The 20,902-nt window shown below is 43.8% G+C and overlaps 1 protein-coding gene and 1 long non-coding RNA gene across 2 annotated transcripts in view; both read left to right on the forward strand.

The window, feature by feature from the left end:
• Positions 1-20,902, forward strand: part of LOC111843825 (uncharacterized) — a 90,301-nt gene that overhangs the window by 43,284 nt on the left and 26,115 nt on the right. The window lies entirely within an intron of this gene.
• On the forward strand, positions 11,246-15,041 carry LOC111842658 (uncharacterized). The gene is made up of 4 exons (XR_002837966.2): positions 11,246-11,612; positions 14,124-14,225; positions 14,357-14,473; positions 14,870-15,041. It is a non-coding gene; the product is annotated as an uncharacterized lncRNA (long non-coding RNA).

Raw genomic sequence — 20,902 nt, forward strand, 5'->3', positions numbered from 1 at the left:
TGTGGTGGACGGATGGGGTTCGGGTAATAATTCGGGCAGCTGAATTCTGGACTTGCTGAAGTTTACGGAGGGACTTGTGAGGGAGACCCAAAAGAAGTGAATTGCAGTAGTCTAGACGGGAAGTCACTAGACTGTGAACAAGAATGGCTGCAGAATAGGGGGTAAGAGATGGACGGAGACGATTAATATTTCTTAAGTGAAAGTAAGCTGACCGGGTAATGTTATTAATGTGTGATTGAAATGATAGTGTGCTATCAAGGATGACACCCAGACTCCTAACCTGCGGGGATGGTGAGATAGAGGAATTATCCACTATAATAGAGAAACTGTTAGTTGTGTGTGTCCTCGACAGTTTTTTCCTGAGGCTTTTTAATATTGTCCATATCGATATCGGAATTATATCGTATCGACCAAAATTAATAAATATATCATGATATAAATTTTTGCCATATCGTCCAGTCCTACCACACCATAATAATTACAACAAATCACACACAAATGTCCATAAAAATATTACCACAGAATAATCATCTTCTTGCAAAGACACAAGTCAAGTCTGGGCCAGAGGTTCAAGCACATAACCCATTAGGGTGATCTTTACCATCAGCCTATATAAAGTAAATAAATTGTCAGTCACAGTCACACTGTCTGGTGCAAATTTTCAGGTTTTCACCATTTTGCAGAAGACAGACCTTAGTTATTGGCCTGTCAAGACAGTTAGTCTTAGTCTTGATAAGAAGCCTTCGAACTAAATCTCTTCTGTCTGGAAAGGTTTGGATAATCCTACCCATAACCCAGGAGTTACGGGGTGCTTTATCATCCATGATGAGAACAATGTCCCCCACCATAAAGTTGCTCTTTGTGCTGGACCGTTTCTGCCGTTCCTGCAACTGTGGCAGGTACTCCCGAACCCACCGCTTCCAGAACAGGTCGGACATATACTGAACTTGCTTCCAGCGACGGCAAGCATAGAGGTCTTCTTTCTGAAATCCCCCTGGTGGTAAACATGGGGACGTCTTTAGCAGCAGCAAATGATTGGGGGTCAATGCTTCCAAATCATTAGGATCGGTAGACATCTTTGTGAGTGGACGACCATTAATTATAGATTCTATTTCACAGAGAACAGTGTGAAAACCCTCTTCATCAGAATTCTGTGACCTCAGGGTAGAGTTAAGGACCTTGCGCACTGACCTTATCAATCTGTCCCAAACACCTCCATGGTGAGAACCTGCTGGAGGGGTAAAGGCTCACCTGATGTTTTTTTGCATGATCACCACTGACTGTCTCCTAAATCTGGTCATCACACCAATCAGTGAGCTGGTGAGATCTGGTCCCTGTAGTAGCTGAGCATTAAGAGACGTGGACTGGAAAGCTGCCCCGCAGTCAAAAACTTCACGAATAGTCCCCTTTCAAGGGTGGTAAACACCATGGTGTGGGATATACCACAATCTCCCATTGCCACGAGCCAACTCCTCTGCAGGAACTTGCTCTGCAAATCCTTTACGGACAATGTCATCCATAAAACCTATATACTGTTGTTGAAATGACAAATCCTTCTTGAATCTCCTTTGCATATTAACAGCACGCTGCTCTGCAACCTCTCTGTTGTTTGGCATATTGACTTCCTGTTCTCTTAAAGGCAATGCGATCTGGTATTTACCATTCACAAGTTTAGCGGAATCTCTGATCAGTTTCATAAACATTTGATCCTCTCTTGACATCCTCTCTTGTTCATCTTGGCTACACTCCGGGAAATCCGTCTTAAACTACTGATGCCAAAGTTCATCAAGATTCAAAACAGAGATCCTATTCACTGCTGCAGCATCATATTCTTGGTCACCATTTCCTCCCAAAGGTCCGATGACAGTCCATCCAAGCATGGTCTTAACAGCATAGGGTCCATCATCAACACTACGGATCACTTCCAGAGGTTCCAGGGTCTTGGACACATTTGTACCTATTAACAGTTCAATTCCTGTATCAATATCTGGCAAAAACATGGCTTGAATAAGGCCATCTGTCAAGTCCTTCTGATGTGGAATGTTACTTTTGTTAATAGGGATGTTCTCTTGTGTATAAGTACAAGACAGCTGACAAAACTGCTCACTGCCTAAACCAGCCACTTCTAGCCCAGTGACCATGCAACTGTTCACCACCTTCTCTTGGCCCATAGTACGTAAAAGGACACGCCTCCTTTTTCCTGTAATATTAAGTTTATTCAACAAGTTCAAAGTGCAGAAAACAGCAGTGCTGCCTGAATCCAGGAAAGCATAAGTGATCACTGTTGTGTTACTTTTCTTTGACTTAATCTGCACCGGTACTGCAGGGAGTTTGCAGTCCTGACCGCCAGCCCCAGTTAAGCCACTGGACACTATAGTTCTGCCCAGTGTGACATCTGACTCTTCATTTTCGGATTCACTTTGCCTTTCCTTCCATCCTATATGAAGCATTGTGGGATGTTTCATACTGCACATATCACAAGACAGACGCTTTCTACAATCCCTGCTGATGTGTCCTATACACAAACAAGCAAAGCAAACACCATTTTCCTTTAAAAAAGCAATCTTTTCTCTGTGAGGCCTTTTCGTGAGCTGAAGACATGACTCCAATGTGTGTCCATCTCCACAAAATATACAGGCCTTCACAGGTGAAACATTATTTAATGACCATTCCTGCCTTCCACAGTATTCACAGATGTGGCAAAACTACTTTTCTTGGGTCTGGAGTTTTAAATTTCTTTGGTTCACACCTTTACTTAAAAATGGTAGAGTGTCCTGAATATTCCCAAAAATAGGATCTGTTACAATTTTCACTTGCCTTTCAATAAACTTGACGATGTCACTAAAAGCGGCCCTTTGATGTTGCCAATTTCTCAGGCTACTGTTCTCCAATAGCCTCTCAGCTTATAGGGTCACTTCTTCACAATTGTAAGCATGTTAGCAGGTATATCCAGCTCATACATATACTGCACCTCATTCATCACATTACAGCAACCTCTGAGGAACAAACTATAATCGTGTAGCGCCTTTACATCTTCAGACTTAATTGGAGTCCATGACAGAGCTTTCTCCATATAGGCTGCTGCAATTCGTTGCCTGTTACCAAAATGTTCTTGTAACAAGGCCTTTGCTAGTGTGTAGCCCTTCTCTGGATCAGCATGCAAGCAACTTCTTACAAGTTCTCTTGAGCGCCCTCTAGTGAATTGTTCAAGGAAATACAGACAATCACTGTAGCTATCGGACTTGCTTTCAAAGACCCTTATAAAGGAGTGATATTTCATTTTGCTTATTCATTATGTCGAGAACAGTGCTTTAACCACTATGGCCTGAAAGATTTTCGTTGTTACCTGTAATCCTACTTTGCGGCCCATAACAGATGCCAGTGGGAGGCTGAGACTTACCCATGCTATACTCCAGGGTGGAAAAGTTAACCTGAGTATCATGAGTGACCACTCTAGCTTTAGGTCTTGTAGCTGGATCAACACTACTGCTTGTGTCCTGCACATCACCTTTAGGTGGTTCCAATATCTGAGGAATGAATGAAGCAGCAAAATATGACTGATCTGCTCCTCTTCTGCTCCTCTTCCTCCTCAAGTGTGTGCTGTTCCTGCATGAGTTTTTGCCGTACCATTAATGCTGCCAGACCAGCCTCAGCTTTAATGCGGGCAGAAGAGGTGCTTGATATAGAACTATGTGCAGTTGATCTGCTTGGCACATTCGATATACTGTCAGTGGGGTTAACATCGTTCTGCAGATCTCTATGCATCATAATTGCCTCAATTTGTGTCTGTAAAGCATTATCCTGTTGGTCTGCCTGAGATATTATTCTCATTTCAAAATTTGGCACATCCTCATCAGTTGCAACACAGGTATTTCTAACAGAGTCACACAATATCCCAGCGGATTTAATCAAAACATATTGGACAAGCGTAGAAAAACACCCTGCGAATTCAAAGGCTGTGCCAATCCCATTGATTCTGGCATAAACACAGGAATGGCATTAGGTTTTTATAGCAGATCATTTTATTTAGCGATAGCATGATAACATGTGAGCAAAAATATCTGATGATGTAGGTGTTAAAATAAGAGAAAAGCATTAGTGCAGTTCAAGCGCATACCCGTGTCCGTAAGGAGCGTCGTGCACCCGCACGTTTCTAAAATGTACAACTTAAATACTGTTTATGTTGCACCACTGGCTTTAGACGCGGTTTTTGTTGGTCAAAAGCTAAATGTCATTTCCTGCCCTAGCCACGCCTGTTCTAAAAAAGCACACACACCACTCCTATGAGCTGAACGCGGACGGAAAATCATTTGTTATTTTGGTAAGATGCGTGTTTGGTGTGAAAATGAGAAATGCGCTGGTATGAAACCAGCAAAACCACTCTGCGTCGCGCTTTCCACTGGTGCAAAATAGGGCCCTTAGAATGAGGGATGTGAGTCAGTTACTACCGATCATATAATTTCTATCAATCAATGACGGTGATTAAAATGCTAAATAATGTTAAACAGACACACAGACAGACAAACGTTTTTTAAAAAGCAGTGATACTGAGACATAGATATCAGGCCACAGCCGATCCTCCATCCACAGCCGCCGAAGACTGACCAAGCTGCTGCATTTCCCAGAAGCACGAAGGCTCGCATCCACAGCTCTCTCATCATCTGTCTGCAACATCACATATCAAACCCCGCAGTTTGTAGGGAATGTCGATCTCCTCCTTCAGCTCTTCCAGCTGATGGCCTCAGCAGCTCTTTGGCGTTGGTGGTTTGGGGGGAAACAGTCACAGCTGCTTTCATGATGACATTTTCAGCCGCGGTTTAGACAGTTTCAACAGCTTTTCAAAACTGTATAAAAAGGTAAAACGCATCTGGATCATAGAAACACTGCGATGGGTTGGCGCCCCATCCTGGGTTGTTCCCCGTCTTGCACCCATAGGCTCCGGACCTCCGCGACCCTGGATAGGATGAGCGGTTTCAGAAAATGGACGGATGGATGATAGAAACATGAATGTCACGGTGGGTTTGAATAGCATATCACACAACCACGGCAGGACTCCTGTACTGTCTCATCCATAATCTGGTCCGGAACCCCTTCGATGATCTGCATAACATGTGCTGTCATACATCCATCCGTTGAGGTAAACAGATGTGTAGTTCGAGAACTGAGGTACCACTGTATTGTACACACACACACACACCATCGCTGACCACAGGCAGATAATCGCAAAAAGTGGACTTAAAACAACAGCTATATACAGGCCCATGTGCACACAGCTGACCATATCCACCTAATAAGGAACACATAACCCCCTGGTGCGGGTGATATGTGCTGCCCTCTGCTGGCCTGTTTGGGTAGATATTCGCAAAAAAAATGTTCTGACTGCGGAAGTTTTTTATTCCTTAAGACTTGTTAAATATATTATACTTATTTGAAATATGACATTTCATACTTATTTAAAATAGCACATTAACCAAAAGTGTTTTATTTCTTTGATGGTATAAGTACAGTTATTTTATCCATCCATCCATCTTCTGGATGGATTCGTCCGGTTTAAAATCATACTGTAATAACACAATAACAGCTTTATAATCGACACTTTGTTTCATACATGAATTTCTTCCTAAACAACTACAGTCATTGACAAAAGTCTTGTCACATAAGGACATAGTAACTCAAAAAGGCATATAACTTTATTTCTAATCAATCAATTGTTGCAATGAATGGATCAATTTAATGCCATGGGCTTTCACATTAATAACTGGGTGCAAAATGAAACAGTCAAAAAGTGTCCTGATGTTCACAGCTTGTTAAAGTCCATAATACCTGTTTTTGCAAGGACAAAAGTCTTGTCATATCTTTTACAGTTTTTTCTGATTGCTTAAGCACATTTTTTGTAACTATTGGCTATTTTTGCAAAACTCTACACACAAATAAGAAAACCTTTCACCCAATTATCAAAACATTGTAGTTCTCTTTCAAAAGCGAACACAGCTAGATGAACTCTTCACACCTTCGTAAAAATGGTGTTTTCGTATCAAACAGTACACACAAGCCATCATCTACTAAGCACACAATGCGCCAACTGCACACTGATGGTATGAATGCAAAACACATCTGGCTTTTGCTTTCTCTGTGTACGGATGTCAATTTGAGGTCATACTTCTGTCATAGTGTCATGTAAACATACAAGGATCCAAACTTCAAGTATTGGTGTTTATTCACACTCATCAAAACCAAGACAAAGTCAGAACACAAAATAGTAATTTCACAAAAAAAAGGAAAAAAAAAGACAATCAGCCTGCATCATGTCGTCTTTCTGGGTCCGGCCACAAAATTTCGTCCACATCGCATGCGATATCCTCCAGTCCAAGGCACCGGGGGAAATATCTCCATGAATGCCGTATCCAGGCCTGACATGATGCCTGGTCAATATCTCCACATGCCTCCTCCATTGCCTGTAAAAGGGCTACCTGTTGATGAGGATGACGGTCGTACACTTTCCAGCGCCAGGCAGAGAAGAACTCCTCTCCCTAGGCCTCCTCGGCCTCCTCTGATTTTCACTCTTCTCACTCTTACTGCTCCTTCCATTGTACTCCACATAGACAGCTTACCTGTGGCTTATTTATAGTGCTTAGGCTGATTGCAAAGTGAACTAATTCTCTAAAACAGTTTTCACATGTGAAAGTGTGCCAGACAGTTGGCAAAATAGTGTTAATGATAGCCATACATGTGTATAATTTTGCTAGGAGTGTGTTGGAAATTTGGTAATTGAGTGTAAGCAGTGAGTTGTGCCTACAGTTTTGCAAAGTGTGTGTTACAAAATTGCAAACTGAGTGCAAAGCAGTGTTTGTGCTTTTAGTTTTGCAAACTCAGTGAGTGGTTTTGCTATAAGTATTAATAGTTTTAGAAATTGTGCTATAAGAATCACAGTTAGGGTTTAAGCAATCAGAAAAAACTGTAATGATTCAACCAATCACAGATTAGAGGTTCACCTGTGACAAATATTGTAATTAACATAATCCCAGGTGTGTATAAAAAGAACCCCAGCACACCAGACCTTCAATTGAAGTGCAACCTGACTTCTGACAACATGCCAAAGATTAAACCACAGACCAAGTCTGCTGCTGAGGTGGCAGACATTGTTAATGTATCCAAACATCAAGTAGAGAGGATTAAAAAAAGATATGAAGAAACTGGTGATGTTCATGACAAGCCCAGGTCAGGGAGACCCCGTAAGACAACTCTTTGAGAGGACCGTTTGTTGCTTCGAAAGTCCAGCGCCAACCCTTTTTCAATTGCAGCAGAGCTACATCAGAACTGGTCACCAGAAACCGCTGTGTCTACAAGAACAGTTTCTCGAATTCTCGCACGCAGTGGTCTCCATGGCCAAATTAGTGCACAGAAACCAGCATTAACGAGAACGCAACAAAAAAAGCATGTTGAATTTGCCAAGGCCCACAGCTTGCAGCAAGGATGGACAGTGGCAAAGTGGCAGAAGGTTGATTTTTTTGATGAATCATCCATTGAACTGCATACCAAATGGCACAAATACTGCAGGAGACCTGTTGGAACCCGCATGAACTCAAAATTCACCCAGAAAACAGTCAAGTTTGGTGGAGGAAAAATCATGGTTTGGGGTTACATCCATGGGGGTGTTCGAGAGATCTGTAGAGTGGATGGCAGCATCAACAGCCTGAAGAATCAAGATATTCCTGCTGCCCATTACATTCCAAACCATAAGAGGGGGCAAATTCTGCAGCAGGATGGTGCTCCTTCTCATACTTCAGCCTCCACATTGAAGTTCCTGAAACTGAAGAGGATCAAGATGCTCCAGGATTGGCCAGCCCAGTCACCAGACATGAACATTATTCAGCATGTCTGGGGTAAGATGAAGGAGGAGGCTTGGAAGACGAAACCAAAGAATCTAGACGAACCCTGGGAGTCCTGCAAAACTGCTTTCTTTGCCATTCCAGATGACTTCATCAACAAGTTATTTCAGTCATTGCCAAGACGTATGGATGTGGTCCTCCAAGCTCATGGGAGTCATACACATTATTATTATTTTTTTTCCAAGGCACCATGACTTTATGTTCTGATGTTATTGTAGCATGTTTGTGTATTCTAAATGAAGTATATGTATAATTTCTACATTATTTTTGTATATGACAAGACTTTTGTCCAGGCAAAAGTTGACCTTTCTGTCCTAATTACATGAAAAAACTCAATGAATGATGCAAAACTTTATTTTGGTATCTAGAGGGCTTTGCCTTTTCTTATAAGCCATTTCTGATTCCAACTGATTAACTACAGGTCAAGTGTTATGTGCCGTAAGTTGCCCCTTGAAACTGCTCGCTCCACCGCTCGTGCCGGTGTAGGCTCGCCGGACGAGAACGTGCGTCCTAATACTCAGTCTCCGCTGGGTTTAACTCGATCCCCTGAGAGGGAGAACATTGGATTTGACGTGAGTCGCCATATTGGACTCGTGCCCATATTTAGAGAAAATGAAGTGGATGCATATTTCCCTATCTTTGAGCGCATCGCGACCACCTTGAATTGCCCAGGCACCTTTGGTCGCTCCTGCTACAGTGTAAACTCGTGGGGAAAGCTCAGGAGGTATGTTCGGCTCTTGGTTTAGAACAGAGTCTAGATTATGATGTTGTGAAGGCTACTGTTTTGAGGGCTTATGAGTTAGTGCCCAAAGCTTACCGGCAGAACTTCCGGAAACTTTGTAAATCCGCCCAGCAAACCCACGTGGAATTCGCTCGGGAGAAGTCACTCCTCTTCGATAAATGGTGTACCGCTAGTGGTGTGACTAACTTTGACCAGCTAAAGGAACTGCTTTTGTTGGAAGAATTTAAGAACTGTGTACCTGATCGTGTGGTTATTTACTTGAATGAACAAAAGGTGACGTCTCTTGCGGAAGCCGCCACCCTAGCTGATGAATTCGTACTGACCCATCGAACCGTGTTTGTTCCTACCCCTATGCCTCGTAAACTCCACCCTAGATCGGTGCCGACCCCTGAGACGGCTGTTTCTACCCCACGCGTAGAAACCAGGGAATGTTTCTATTGTCATGAAGTTGGTCATCTCATTTCTGTTTGCCCTCCGCTTCGGCGCAAGAATACTCGTTTGGCTGCTGTAAGGAAAGTTAATGTTGCTGCCTGCCCCGACAACTCTTCGCCCTCGTCCTCCGCTGTTGACGCTGTTTTTGTACCTTTTATGTTTGCTGGTTCTGTTTCGCTTAGTGAGACTGACACCCGGCACCCTGTTACTATCCTGCGGGATACAGGGGCCGCTCAGTCGTTCCTGGTGGAAGGCATCGCACCACTCGCGGATACTTCCTACTGTGGTACGGATGTGTTGGTGCAAGGCATCGATCTACGTGTGACCGCTGTTCCCCTACACACCGTATACTTAAGGACCCCTGACTTTTCTGGCTACTGTACGTGCGTGTTGCGGTGCAGAAAGAGTTTCCTGTCCCTGGCATCACGTTTGTTCTGGGGAATGACATTGCGGGGGAAAGAGTTGTTCCTCTGCCTGGAGTCCTTCCCGAACCACTGTTTAGTACAGATCTTGCGGTGGAACTCCCAACTGTGCTTCCTGCATGTGTGCTCCGCGCCCAGCGGCGCCGGCTCGTGGATATTGTCCTGGCTGATACCCTTATGTCTGACTCCCCTCTAGCAACTTCTTCATTGTGCGATTTTGACACCCCTGTTGCTCGCCATGTCCTTGATCCCCCTGAAGTTCCCTCCACGAGGGAAGCCCTAGTTACGGCTCAGGGAGCAAATCTCTCCCTGGTGTCCTGTCCTGCCTCCGCTGTCGAGAAGACAGACTTCAAGAACCACCCCACTGCGTGTGTTTTTTACGACCACGATCAAGTGCGGAAAGTGTCCCCTCCAGACCTTGACATTAGAGCTTAGATCGGGCCCAAAAAATTTAACCCGACCCTACCCGAGCCCGTGCACCTTGTGTCCGAGCCCGACCCGGTCCGACACATTAACTGTAATTATGAGCCCGAGCCCGATTTAAACCCGACTATTTTTTAATACGTGAGCCGTTGTAACAGACGTTCTCAACTACAATTCTAAGTTGTTTGAACTACAGAAATTAGTTTAGATTTATCTTAATGAAAAATGCAACAAGGACGAAGCATGTAAACTGCATTGTTTGTTTATTCAGAATGGATTTTTGAGACACGTTTAGAAGAAAAGCACGTTTTCACTTATCCAGTTCGCTTGCTGCTGGAACCAGTTTGTGTGCTCGGCATCGAACTTTAAGTAAAGGGTTAAGAAAAAGGTTAAATCTTTCCGTAAGCAGCCAACGAGGTATGTGTTAATTAAGTTTTAGTTAAGTTTGTTGTATTTAGCCATGTAAATGTAAATGCTAACTGAGGTTCGTGTTAACTGTATATGAATTCTCTAAGCTGTCTTTATTGTTATTTATGTTTATATTTCATTTGAATTTCAATGTTTGTTAGCTAATATTGTAAGTAAATGTGCTTGATTTTGTGTTTCCGTATCTGTATTTAGTTCTCACGTCTGCCATGATGGTGATAATAACGAAGCCACTGTCTTTCGAATAAACCGTCAGCTCAGTTAAATGCAAAGGACTCTTGTGCTCGTGTCTTACGGGAGGGAGCTACATTTATAATTATGGCATAGCTCTCCACCCAATTAGGCTAATTAAGTAATGATTTAAAAAAAAAAAAAACACACACAAATGCTTGATCATGGCCCCGCCCGGCCCGGCCCGGCCCGACCCGGCCCGGCCCGGCCCGAAGATAGTGGCAGGAAATATCGGCCCGACCCGGCCCACGGGTCGGGTCGGGTCGGGTCTGGGCTCGGGCTCGGGCAGAGAATCTAAACTCTACTTGACATCTCGTTACCCTCGGTTATTCGCAGGTGGTTTCTATTTCTCCTGATTCTCAGTTCTTTTGTTTTTGGGTGCTTTGATTGTGCAAATCTGGATTGTGATGGCGAACTCCTGTCGGGTTCGCTCTTGTGTGGGGGGGTGTTATGTGCCGTAAGTTCCAGGGTGAGCCCTGCAGAATCTCCGGACCTCCCTCCTTCGTCGTCATTCGCCGGCTGCATCTTGGCTCCGCCTTGCTGACCAGATCCCGCCCACGGCTCCTCCAATGCGTCGCACGTCACTTCCTGGTTCCCGGAGTGAAAAGCCGGACAGCAAGACCCTTCGAGAGCTCTGCTCATATTTTGGATTGTTTTTTTGGTTTGCTTATTGATTGATTGATTATTGTGTATGACGGTTTTGGTTTCTCGGTTTACGATTTCTCGCTTTGCCCCTTCTCTGTACTTCTGCCCTGGTTTTGTTTGCTTTCTGTGTTCTTACAGTGAGAAAGTCGCAGTCTGGCGGCGCCGTGACCCTGCAGTGTCTCCTGTACCCCCATGATGGACGGTGTCCCCCATCTCTCACTCTGCAGTGGGTTAGTGACACAGACCTCCCGGGGCAGAGAGATCCCAGCTCCCAGACACACACAGACCCCTGCATCTCCACTCTGCCGATTAACCATCCGGGGACAGAGAAGGACCAGACGGAATGGCGATGTCAGCTGCTGGATAAGGATACGGGGGAGGTGAAGCTCACATCCAGCCCTGGTAGGAACTCTCCTTCTCATATCTGACAGCTGATCTGTCTCTGTAATGTCAGGCACTAGACAGAGTATTAAAGAGTAAACTGAATATAAACCTACCGCTGTTGGTAAATACAGGGAGTCCGCAGGTTACGAACGAGATCTGCTCCCTAAGTCTGTCTTTTAGTTGAATTTGTACTTACAGTAAGTCGGAATAATAATAATAATAATAATAATACATTACATAATAACAATAATAATTATATGGTAATAATAAACGCAACTACACTGTACTGTACTGTACCGAGAGCCATGCAATAGTTTCACTAGCGTCACAAACTTTGTTATTATGAACCATTGTGTTAACCTGAAAGTTTTATATAATGGACTTTATTGCAGCCCGTTCAGTACAAGTTGTCTGTTCTTAACCCGGGGACTGCCTATGATATAAGCACGGGCTGCACACACTCTTTCAGAAAAGCATTTGTGTTTGGTATATGAAATTCTTTATAAGTAGTTATTCAGAAAAATTGCCAAATGTTAAATCAATTTAAAAAAATGTAGGGTTGTACCAGAAAGTTCAGGCTATTAGTATTTATTACAAAGATCTTTTTATGTTTCACATAAGAACTTCAGAATTGTTTCATACTTTGAGCATCTTCATAAACAGCACTTTATTGAAAACAGCCAATTTTCTAGAAATTCCCCCCAGCTGAAAATGAGAAGGACAAAGCAAACTGTAATCCAGTAGCACAGTGTATTACTGCAGCTGCGTATTCAGGATGTTTAATTTTAAAAAGATCAGGTCCCCTTAGCAGGGATGAAAGTGTGTTTCCACATCCAGATTTACCTTGGCGTTGGGAAAAAACTGGAGCTTAATAACGACGAACACTAATAAAAGTACGGAAATATTTACAGCATTTCCATAGGTTGAGGATTCGGTTGCGAGTTTGGACGGATTTTGTAGGCTTCATGTAACGCTGCTTACATCTTTAAATTTTGTGGATGCATTTGCCACGGCCATTTTTAGGCGTGTATTCACTCATACGGAGATCGGTAAGCTTTATTTTCTTTATATGTTGTAAAAGGAGATTTTAGGTTTAATGTTGTACTTTAAAATTGAAAATTGCATTGTTGAGGTTTTGATGGCAGCCATCTTAAATGTAATAATTTGAAATGAACGGGAAAAAAAGTTAATTCTGTTTATTATGTAAAGTCGAGAGGATTGTTGTAAAAGCTTTATTACATGACGTTTGTAATGGAGAGAGATACTGTTGCATTTAATTTTGGGTATGTAAGTGATTTTTGTGTTTTTGATTAGTTGATTTAATGCGGTCAAAGTTGTGGACATGTGATGCTACTTTGTATAACTGCGTACGTTGATGGTGCATTTCTTCTGCGTATTCTACTGGCCATGTCTGTTGGCAGGTCAGGTTTTTTTGATTGGGCTGACGTCCTGCCTCTGGACTGTGACGTTTGATGGCGAGCCTTCCCACTCGGACCCCTTTAAAGGAGTGATTTTTGCCTGAATTAACTGGACAGACCCTGTTGCACTCTCCAGTGTGGTAGGCCCAGCTTGTGTCACCACAACAGCTCTTCAGCAGCTCCACACACACACACACATACACATTCATTCACTCACAATCAAAAGAATATTATTTTTTTGAGACTCTGAACTGGACTTGAACTTGATTTAGCATAAAACCTTATTTTCCTGAATTGCATATTTTATTTTATTTTTTTATTATTATTTGCTGATAATTTGCACCAGAAGTTTTCTTTGAGAGGAAAATTTTAAATTTTGAAAAGAGGTTGTTTTATACCAAAATTGAAATATTGCTGTTGTTAAATTTGTAAATTAACTTTTTGGGTCAATAACTACTCATTCATTTGTCTGTTTATTTATCTTTCTTTTCCTCTTTCTACAATTTCCTATTGGATATTAAAAAGGGTTCTTGTTAAAGTCTGGCTTCTGATGTCTGATTTGAACGCTCCTTGTGCTCCAGCAGCTGAACCTACTGGCCCATCCTCCAATTTCTTCCCTTGATTTAAGCTTATTGTTTGTACCCTTGAGAGTTGGGTGTTACAAGCAGGTACGGTGTCTCATTTCTGGTTTGTGATTTTTTAAAGATCTATTTTTAAATTTAAATTTAAAATCCTTTAAAAAGAAATAATTCAGCAGTTAAAGAAATGTAATAAATGTTAAATATCCATCCATACATTTTCCAACCCGTTTATCCTCCTGGGTTGCGGGGAAATGTTAAATATTTGGATATTAAATATTATTTAAATCTTACAAAAATAAAATGTGTGAATATTAAAAAATAAGTATAATAAAGCAAACTATGATTCAGTAGCACAGTGTATTACTGCAGCTGCTTATTCAGGATGTTTAATTTTAAAAAGATCAGGTCCCCTTAGCAGGGATGAAAGTGTGTTTCCACACCCAGATTCACTTTTTAATAAAGTGCTGTTACTGAAAAGCTCATCATGGAAAGATCTTAAGTAACTTCCAGCTTCATTACTGTTTATCCAGAACAGGGTCGTGGTAAAACTACAGGAAACAAACACAGACCGACAGAGAAAACATCCACAGCCATTTCTGTGACTGTTCATCTTTCTCCTACAAAACCTCAATGTGAGACCCTTTTACCAAAATAACATGAGTGTTTAGTCCTTAACAGTGTCTGATTCAAGTTAACATTCTCCAGCTGGTTAGTGGTAGAAACTGAGCAAAAAATTCTGTGTGTGTCTGTACTCAATGGACAGACAGTCCTGAAGACAACAGTGATCATACAGAAACTACACTGAAGACACCAACTCACACTGGTTCCCTTACTAACCATACAAGTCACACAACTGTAGGTGCAACAGCTACAGGAGCAGGTACAGTGATATCATTTCTGGTTTCCAGTTTTTACCTTCAGAGTTGTTTTGTAAGAGTAATACGTATACATAATGGATGTGATATTTGTGAAATTGTGAGTGAGTTTACCATTAAGGTATTTATCACCGTGTGTTTAAATGTCTGACTAATGCATCAGTATAATAACTGAAGACAAATGCATTCATGTAAATCTGATTAAGACGCTCATATCCTGCAGGATCCCTGAATATATGCAGCCATTTCTCTGACAGTCAGACTCATGCCCAGTCTGCTTCATTAATCCCTTTCTGACACTATGCAGTGTGACGCTTCACTGTCACCTTCACTGTCAGCATGCGTCTCCCTGACCCTCCACATGGTGTCACTCTGATAACATGACAGTGCTTTTCTCCTAGTGCTTCCCGTCAGGCTCTCCTTCTTCTTCCTGGCCCTGATCGTCCCTCTGCTCACTGGAGCTGCTGTTTACACCAAGAGGAAGAGGAGCATCGCTCAGCGCAGTGACTGCACCAGCAGCGTTTCTTTCCATAGGCGACAGGCTGATGAATGAATATTATCTGCAGTGTGGCAGATGTAACACTGTCTCTAAACACGCTGTATATGTGTAAGATCTGTTACGCATGTGATGCTTGTTTGAAAATGCGCTGACCCAGAGTTACTTACTGTACTTCTAATGTTATTCCGGCTTTGATCTAAATCAGACCTGCAGTTATATCATGTGTGTATATAATGAGAGCAGTGAGCCCTGCTCTCTCAGCAGCTCCAGAGAGGAACAGGGCGGCCCTACAGCCTGCCAGTGACCTGCAGTTATATCATTTGTGTATATAATGAGAGCAGTGAGCCCTGCTCTCTGCTCAGTCCTGCAGCTCTCCTTCATATTGCATGTTGTTATGTACAGGATCCAGAATTTCCCGTTGGATCAATAAAGTAAATCTTTTTACAGAAACTTGCTGAATTTTTTTGATTCATTGTATAAAATTTGAGTTTTAGCTGTTTTTCTCTCTGTCAGACCAATCGTACCTTTTTCCTGTGTTCTCATTTTCTCTTGATTCCACCAATATATTCCAGCTGTTACCTTCCCTTGGGGTAGATGAGTATATGCATGTCTGTAATCAGTATGTGGTATAAAGGAATACTGTCATGCTCCCGTTTGGCCAACAGAGGGTGCTGCTGGTCATCCCTTGTCCTCCCTATTGGGTCTAATCAATCATACTCTTTGTTAGTCTGTATATATCAGTACCTGCTCCCCAGTCCGGTCGTTGTCATCGGTGTCGTTCCCAGTGCCATTCCCTGTTCGGGGGTGGCCAATCTTACCCAGAAAGAGCCGCTGTGTGTGCAGGTCTCACTGTAACTCCCAAATTAGAGGACTGATTGGTTGAACAGTCCTCACACCTGGGTTTGAACAGCTGACCTGAAGGTTACCCAAAAAACCTGCACACACACTGGCCCTTTGTGGATATGATTGGCCTGTGCTGCTTTGGTTCCTGCTCCACAGCTGCACTGGGGTCCTTCATCTCCCCAAACGTCACAGATACATCCACTCATCCAACTTATAACAGCTCATCCTGGTCAGGGTCTTTAAGTCATGTAGGATATATGTTACGTGCAGCTAATGCACAGCTAGAGCTGTTTGCTGTATATAAATAGATATTAGGCCCATTAATGAACTTCAGTCAGTAAAACTGCTGGCTTTAGAACTTGCCTTTTTAAACAGGTATAACACCCTTATTGACAAACCACCATAATGTTGTCAGTCCCGTGCAAAAGCATGACTAGACAAATAGCCAAAAAATAAATATTTCTCATTACCAATCACTCAATGGATGTCAGTCCTGGGGGATATTCCAAGAAGCACAGGGAAAATCATTATTATTATTAATAGTTTTAATTTTAATCAATAATACATTTTATTTACAGGTGCCTTTCAGGACACTCAATGTCGCCATACACAAACAACTTAGTAACATTTTATAATAATAAACAACGATAAATAAGAAACTCCATACACAGTATAAATGATACAAGAGTGAAAATAAAAAAATTCCTGAAATAGAGAAAGCTAATATAAACATGAGTTTTAAGGTGCGATTTAAACTGAATGCAGTTGCTGGATATTGAGGGGGAGAGAGTTCCATAGTGTAGGTGCTGAGCGCTGAAGGTCCTGCCACCCATGGTGCTGAGTCCAACAGAAGGAATAGTAAGTCATTCCGGTGAGGAGGAGCGGAGAGAGTATGAGAGTGTAAAAGGTCAGCCAGGTAACTAGGAGCAAGGGTATGAAAGGCTTTGAAAGTAAGCAAGAGTATCTAATACTCAGTCCTGTACTGGACAGGACGCCAGTGAAGCTGAATGAGTATCAGGGTGATATGCTCACTAGGTTTACAGCATGTGATAATACTCAGTCCTGTACTGGACAGGAAGCCAGTGAAGCTGAATGAGTATTGGGCTAATATGGTCACTGCATTTCAGAATGTCCATATTCTAACCATCTATCCTGGTCAGGGTTGCAGAGTGAGACCTTACAAAATACTCAGAGATGCCAATTAGTGTAACTGTGTGTCTTCAGCCTGCTGTATTTTGGACCTTTGCAGAACCAGGGAGCTCATGCAAACTCCAGACACGCAGCAGACGTGGAATTCAGACCCACCATGCTGGAGATGTGAGGTCACCGTTCCAGCCTGATGGCTGATAATTTACCAACTGGGTGTCATTCCAAGCAAAGACTGTCCTGGTTTTAAAGGCCTCTTGATGTTTGCTGCATGGTAAGTTCAAAGGTCAGGAGTCTGTAGTCAGACATCCACAGGGCTTACGGGAACCCTTAACCAGTAACCATCAGTAATGAATTCAGTTATGAAACTAGTTAACAGTCAGTTTACCATCTTAAAAACTCCATTCTCTCCATGAAGTAAACTTTCCGGGATTAATGATGGTGTGAAATTCGGATTCTCCTTCAGACCCGCTGAGTTCCTCTGTGGAGCACAGCAGCAGGACTGATACAGAACACTGACACTGTTCTGTCCTTCACACATGGTTCTGGATGTTGCAGGCCGGGCTGCAGCCTCACAGCTGCAGGGTCTGATGGCAGTTTTGTGTTTTCGCTCAGCTGAAGAACCTGAACCAGCACATCTGCAGCCTGATGTATGTGAGCTGGCGGAGGGCTCTGACTGAGCGGCTTCATGGCTCCTACTTCCAGGGAAGGGTCTACTACACGCTGAACGTGCTGCGTGAGGATCTGGACAACCCGTACGCCCCGGCTGCTGTGCTCAGTGACTGACTCGCGCCCGTGTATCAAACGCGGGGCGGTATTCACATGGCCCTGTGTACAGTGATGCTTTGGCTTCAGCTGCTGTGTGATGTTTTAGCATTTAATGTAGTTCAGTGCCATGAAACATCTGTTGCTCTGCCAGTTCCGGCCCTTTCTGTGTCGCCCGGCCCGGGTCTCTGGGCTCCTCCTAGCCCTGTGGTTCCTGGCCGAAGGCCTCTTTGAAGTGTGAATAAGTGTGCGCCATCTGAAACCACGCGTGATAAAGAGCGAGGGCCACACTGCCGCTGCCTATACAGCCGGAGAGTGACGCTGGTGTCTGTGTGCCAGAGACCAGCGTATCAGCCAGGACGCGGAGAGGCTGTGTAAGCAGATGAGCGCCATGGCCAGCCGCCTCATCCTGTCCCCCGTCACCATGGCCTATTACACCTAAACCTAACCCTAAACCTAACCCTCACTGACAAGGTGCCGATGGGCCCCATCGTGGCCACGCTGGTCGAGCAGGAGGAGCTGGAGGGAGACTCCAGGTACGGAGCTGCTATGTGGCGCTCGGCCCTTTGCCAGCCGCCTGAGCTCCTTTGCTAAGGCAGTCGCTGGCGTTCGTAGGCAGGAGGCTGCGGGCGACTTCAGCTCATTACTTTGAAAAATGTAAACGAATGTCTTTGTTCAAAATTGTGACAGAGTGTTGGGTGGAAGTGAATAACAAGGCAGGTCAAAGGAGCAGAAATTAGTTTATTACTCAACATACAAACACAGGATGGGGGGCGAGGTCTCATGAAGAGGCACAAACATAACAATCTGAACCCCAAAAAGCAAACTACAGAGAGAAAAGCCAAAGACATTCAGAGGAGCCTCATTCCCCCACATCTCCTCTAACGGGCTCAAGTCCAGCTTACAGACCCTGTAAACAGGCTGACAGAGCAATTAGCCCAGACAGTCGGCTGTCTGTGAGCACAGAGCTGGTGCTGAATGAGTGTGAAAAGGCCAAAGGGCCCCAGAAGCAGCCCCACGTCACGGCTGTGCTGTGCTTTACCTCACAGTGACGTCTGAATCGGCAAACATGCAGTCGCGGTTTATTTAAGACAACAGCAAAAAAAGTAAAGAAAAAAAACAAAATATTCAAAGCACATAAAATATCACAATGAAAGAATCCTTCAGTTCCTGCAGCTGAATAATAATAATAGTGAAAAACCTTCACCATGGCTTTGCACGCTTAGGAAGACATTTCTCCATGTAAAGAAGCAGGTTAATATGCACACAGGACGTAATGCATACTGGGGACTGTGTGAGACTCAGTGGGTTTGGACTCATCCCAAGATTCAAGATTCTTCACTGTCATATCAACATATAAGGACACATGAGCACAAGCGTTTTTGTACTGAGTCCCACATCAGTACCGTGAAATGTTGCTTCTTCGGGGCCATTATACATTTTGGAATGTGGTAAAGATATAAAAATGAAAAATAACAAAAAAATATAAAAAACCATCTGCTCCATCATTCATCATGTCACCATTCTCACCTCTGACAGTCAGTCATACATCCAACATACAAATGATATGTACAACATACAAATAAAACACTTCTGATGGTCGCACTCCTGTCCCCACCTGGCCAACTCACCACACAGCCGCTCCTGCTCCTACCGCTCCTGGTCCTGATACACACAGGTACAGAAACACACAGATACAGATATGCACAGATCCAGATACACACTGATACAGATACACACTAATTCAGAGATACAGATACGCACTGATATAGATACGCTCCAGTGGTCATATAAATAGTTCCAGCTGTTGTTGGGAAGTTATGGGTATCGTGTGAGGGGCAGACAGGTGTTTCTCATCCGGGTGGGTCTGGCCTGCAGGCTGTGGAGCCTCCTCTGTGGTGGGAGGTCAGACAGACTGTCAAAAGGGTGGGAGGAGCCTGTCACCATTTTGACGGCTCTACAGATGCAGCTTTTTTGTCGATGTCCAGGGATGGCAGTGAGAGTCCCAGTGATACGCTCTGCTGTTCCTATAACCTGCTGCAGGGTCTAATCATTGATGGAGCTGCAGCAGACAGTAATGCAGCTTGTCAGGATGCTCTGTCGCCCCCTGCAGGACATCCTGAGGATGGGTGGGGGGAGCTGCACTCGTTAAGCTGCCACAGAAAGTGCCGGCATTGTTCTGCTTTCTTGGCCAGAGTAGAGACATTGCAGCTCCAGATAAGATCCTCGGTGAGGCGTCTGCCAAGGAACTCCATGTTTTTTACTCTCTACATTGCAGGAAGGACTTTTCTTACTTTGCTGATGTCCACAGCCATCTCTTTGGTTTTAGCTGCATTCAAGCATAAGTAGTTCTCTTCTAACCAGTAAGCAAGCTGCTCCACCTCCTCTCTATAAGCTGCTCCACCTCCTCTCTATAAGCTGCTCCACCTCCTCTCTATAAGCTGGTCCACCTCTTCTCTATAATCTGCTTCACCTCCTCTCAATAAGCTTCTTCACCTCCTCTCTGTAGGCTGCTCCATCTCCTCTCTGTAAGCTGCTCCACCTCCTCTATAAGCTGTTCCACCTCCTCTCTATAAGCTGCTTCACCTCCTCTCTGTAGGCTGCTCCACCTCCTCTCTGTAAGCTGCTCCACCTCCTCTCTATAAGCTGCTCCACCTCCTCTCTATAAGCTGCTTCTTCGTTCCCGCTGATTGTCACCTCAGTGGCATCATCAGCACATGTTACAGTGTGATTTGAGTGTGACCTGGCCTTACAGTCATGGGTCAGCAGAGTAAACAGTACTGGACTGAGTGCGCAGGCTTGTGAGGAGCCTGTACTCTGTAATGGTGCTGGAGATGCTGTCACCAATATTCACACTCTGTGGTCTTCCAGTTAGGAAATCCAGGACCCAGTTACAGAGAGAGGTGTTGATGCCCAGCAAAGTCAGCTTTTCAATCAGTGACTGAGGGATGACTGTACTGAACACTGACCTGACATCCTCACATAGGAGTCTCTCCTGTCCAAATGGGCCAATGTGGTGTGAAGAGTCATGGAAACTGTGTCCTCTGTGGACCGATTGTGACGATATGCAAACTGCAGTGGGTCTAGTGAAGTGGGCAAACTGGCTCCAGTGTGGCCCAGGATACTGACAGGAAGCCCTTCATGATGTCTGAGGTAAGTGCCACAGGGACGGAGTCGACGA

This window comes from Paramormyrops kingsleyae, chromosome 19, assembly GCF_048594095.1.
Source record: "Paramormyrops kingsleyae isolate MSU_618 chromosome 19, PKINGS_0.4, whole genome shotgun sequence".
In the NCBI taxonomy this organism is placed as follows: Eukaryota; Metazoa; Chordata; class Actinopteri; order Osteoglossiformes; family Mormyridae; genus Paramormyrops; species Paramormyrops kingsleyae.